At 41.6% G+C, this 4,520-nt stretch overlaps 1 pseudogene; it reads left to right on the plus strand.

Annotated features, from left to right (window-relative positions):
• The first annotated feature begins 924 nt into the window (after nucleotides 1–924).
• On the plus strand, nucleotides 925–3,540 carry LOC115638107 (annotated as a pseudogene).
• Nucleotides 3,541–4,520: the final 980 nt, after the last annotated feature.

Consider the following 4,520-nt stretch of genomic DNA (forward strand, 5'->3'; position numbering starts at 1 on the left):
TCCATTCTTATTCAGCCAAAAGTCTCTTCAATTTGACTTGCATTATGACAGATAATATTCTATATAAAGGTAAAAGCTCTCAAAAGTAACCCTTGCAATCTTCCAGGAAAAGAAATTATGAAGAAATAATTCATATATATACATCCATAGACTGATATAATTTATATTTAAGGCACTAATTCTTCCACCCTTTTTATAAATCAGTGGGATTACTCATGGAAAGAGAGATTGTTATTCCTTCCTTTTATTACAGCCATACAAAAATTGACTAGGATCTCAAAAAATCACCTCCCAAAATAAATACATAAAACAGCTTCAATTTTATTATAAATGGGTTGAACATGGATTACGAGAAATCAGTTTGCTTACAGTGAAGCCAAAGGCTGTTTTGCCATCAAGTTCATCTCTCAAGGCTGGGATTTCCACAGAACTGCAGTGAATTAAGAAGTCAGCTGACTAATTCTGAAAATCTCTCCAAAGGTACTTTTCTATCCCTCCCCAAGGGATTTGAACACTTCCAAAACATTCATGGATTTATCTTCTCAACTCCCTCTGGGATAAGGAAACAATGACAACTTAATTGTCATGCAGGAGAGACAGAAATATTATAGCTGGAAGTTTTCCCAAGAGCATAAGGGTTAAATGATCAAAACCTTTCGAAATTCAATGAGACCCCCTTTGACTGCTTCGAAAATCCTCACTCAAGAGATTTGCTGCAGATCACAGCAGGAGTATGTAGAAAAGCACTAAAATGACCATTGATTTGCCAACTTTTAGGCCAGTGTCTTTTCCACAAGAGCTCTGATTTTGTTTTGTTGTTGTTTGTTTATTTGTTTGTTTTTGGTAAGACCTGAAATTCACCTTGTCCATTTGGTTCTTCTTTAACCTTCATTTTGCTCCCTTTCCGAAAGGAAACATCAAGTGATGGAGACAACAAGAGAGGACAACTGCACAGCATTGACAGAATGCATCCTGCTGGGGTTTGGAAGTGGCCTGGCACCTCACGTAGTTCCCTTTTTGATGTTTCTGGTGATTTACATGACCACTATGCTTGGAAACACCAGCATGATCCTCCTCATTAGAGCTAACTCTTACCTGCACACCCCCATGTACTTCTTCCTAATTAACCTGTCAGTCTTAGACCTCTGCTTCACCTCCATCATTGCCCCCAAAGCCATGGCAAGCTTCCTAGCAGGGAGCAAAGCCATTTCCTACAATGGATGTGCCACCCAATTCTTCTTTTCTGTCTTCCTCACTGCTGAAGGGTTCCTGCTGGCAGCCATGGTGTACGATCGGTACATCACCATCTGCAACCCGCTCTTGTACCCCATCGCCATGTCCAAGTGGGTTTGTTGTCAGCTGGTGGTGGGGTCGTATTTTGGTGGCTGTGTGAACTCCATGGTGCAGACTGTTTTCATCTTTACACTGCACTATTGTGGGTCAAACGAGATTGATCGTTTCCTCCGTGATGGCCCTCCCCTGGTTAGTGTCACCACCAGTGATACATACATCAATAACCTGATGATGTTTACCTTATGCAGCCTTATCATAGGGAGCACCTCCCTGTTTGTGCTTATCTCTTGTCATGAACAGACAGTTAAGGGTTAATGCCTTTTTGCCTGTAAAGGGTTAAGATGTTCACATAGCCTAGCTGACACCTGACCAAAGGAACCAATGTGCAACAAAATGTTTCACCCAGGAAGGAAGGAAGAGTCCTTTGTTCAGTTCATTAAGTTGTGTGCCGGAGAGAAAAGATCCAGGAATTACCCTCCTATCAGGGTAGTGAGTATTAGAGAAGGAATAAATTAGCTTATGTTTATTTTCTTTTGTGATTTGTCTTTTTGCATTAGAGAGATCATCAAATTGGGTTTTCTTTTTTGTAACTAAGGTTTCTGCCCAGGGGAACATCCTCTGTGTTTTGAATCTGTTGTCTGTAAGAGTAGCTTGCATCAGGCGGGGTATTTCCTGCAAGGATAAGGAGGTGTTAGTACCGTTGTATAAGGCGTTGGTGAGACCCCATCTGGAATACTGTGTGCAGTTCTGGTGTCCCATGTTCAAGAAGGATGAATTCAAACTGGAACAGGTTCAGAGACGGGCTACAAGGATGATCCGAGGAATGGAAAAACTGCCTTATGAAAGGAGACTCAAAGAGCTTGACTTGTTTAGCCTGGCCAAAAGAAGGCTGCGGGGGGATATGCTTGCTCTATATAAATATATCAGGGGGGTTAACGTTAGGGAGGGAGAGGAATTATTTAAGTTTAGTACTAATGTAGGCACGAGGACGAATGGGTATAAACTGGATATTAGGAAGTTTAGACTTGAAATTAGATGAAGGTTTCTAACCATTAGGGGAGTGAAGTTCTGGAACAGCCTTCCGAGGGAAGTAGTAGGGGCAAAAGATTTTCCTGGCTTTAAGACAAAGCTTGATAAGTATATGGAGGGGATGTTATGATAGGATCGTTAATTTGGGCAATTGATCTTGGAATACCACCAGATAGGTCTGCTCAATGGTCTGCGGGGAGATGTTGGATGGGATGGGAATTGAGTTACTGCAGAGAATTCCTTCTTGGGTGCTGGCTGGTGAGTCTTGCCCACATGCTCAGGGTTTAGCTGATCGCCATATTTGGGGTCGGGAAGGAATTTTCCTCCAGGGCGGATTGGCAGGGGCCCTGGAGGTTTTTCGCCTTCCCCTGCAGCGTGGGGCATGGGTCGCTTGCTGGTGGTTTCTCTGCAGCTTGAGGTCTTCAAACCAATTTTGAGGATTTCAATAACTCGGTCCTGGGATAGGGGTTGTTATAAAATTGGATGGGTGGGGTTCTGTGGCCTGCCTTGTGCAGGAGGTCAGACTAGATGATCAGATTGGTCCCTTCTGACCTATGAGTCTATGAGTCTATGAGTCTATAATCTCTCAGAGGTATTTCTTTTACCCCTTTTCCTTAATTAAAAGTCTTCTTTTTAAGAATCTGATTGTTTTGTCCTTGTTTTAAGATCCAAGGGGTTTGGATCGGAGTTCACCAGGAAATTGCTGGAGGAGTCTCTCAAGGCTCCCTAGGGAGGGGTTATAGTACTTGAGAGGAAGATATTTTTTGGGGGGAAGACAGAGTTCCCAAATGACTCATAAACGGTTGTTTTAGATGATTTGGGTGGTGGCAGCATACTGATCTAAACTGGTAATTAAGCGTAGGGGTTCTCATGCAGATCCCCACATCTGTGCCCTAAAGTTCAGAGTGGGGGTGAAACCTATGACATCTCCTATGCTTATATCATCTCCACTATCCTCAGGATTCACTCTGTTGAGGGCAAACACAAAGCTTTCTCCACTTGTACCTCCCATATAATAGCGGTGAGTTTATTTTATAGGTCCACAGCTTTCATGTATGCACAGCCTACCTAGTTAACTTCTCTGTACCCAAGGAAAGCAGTGTCTGTGTTTTACACCTTGTCATCCCCATGATGAATTCCCTCATCTACAGTGTAAGGAAAAAAGAAGTGAAAGAAGCTTGGGGCAGAACTATGGCGACAAAATCTTTGAAAAGTTGAACCTTGGTTATGAACATAGAGACTAAATCTGCCTGTGCAGGGCTTTTGTGAACTTCTGAAATGGGTGGGGGAGGGAGAAAGAAATACATATTTCTGACAAAAATATGTCATTGTTTTTCTTTGTCATTTTTCTCCAGCTATAAACCAATGAATATTTGGGACCAGTGTATGAATGGTTGGGGGGATGACACAGGAGAGCAGGGGACTAGCTCAAGATATGTATCTAGCCATCTAAGCTGTGGAACTCATTACCTATTATCCAGTGGCAACCAAATAAATTTACAGAATTCTAAAATGGCTTCATTTTTGATAGGGACCTCCTGCTTTGGGGTATGAACCAACTGTTACTCTCTGGTTTAGGAAGATTTTTTTCTCCATGATTCAGATTATAATACAGTTGTCTTGGAAACAGCTGACTTGGGGCAGTACTGGAGATAGGATGATGATGCATGGCAATTCTTCTGCTCTTATAACATTCGAGAGCATAGACTATACAACATATTTGTGACAATAAAATATTTCCATATTTATCAATATATTTCCATATATTGATAATAGGAATTACCTCAGTCCAAATCATCAGGTAATATAAATTTGGTTTAGCCAGTCTGACTTCAGTGGAGCTCCATGGATTTAAGCCTGCTCAGAATCTGGCCCTTGAAGTATCTCTGATATAATGGTGAGGTAGCTATTGGAGAATGGTGAAAAATATGACATCTGTATCAGGTAATGGAAACAGATAGAGTCTATGTTAGACTGGTTCGTCTATGTGCAATACTCCTGTGTTGTGTCTGCAACATACCACAATAAAGTCAGTGGTTTTGATTTAAATCTCATTCTTATTGATGTACATTAGAAATATCCACTTATCCTGGTGTAAATCACTAGTAGCTGCATTTATACCTGTGGCTTGGTTCCACTATCACATACCCTGGTGTAAATTGTTAGTAACTCCGTTGCAGTCAGTGGTGCTCATTCTC

This window comes from Gopherus evgoodei, chromosome 21, assembly GCF_007399415.2.
Source record: "Gopherus evgoodei ecotype Sinaloan lineage chromosome 21, rGopEvg1_v1.p, whole genome shotgun sequence".
Taxonomy (NCBI): Eukaryota; Metazoa; Chordata; order Testudines; family Testudinidae; genus Gopherus; species Gopherus evgoodei.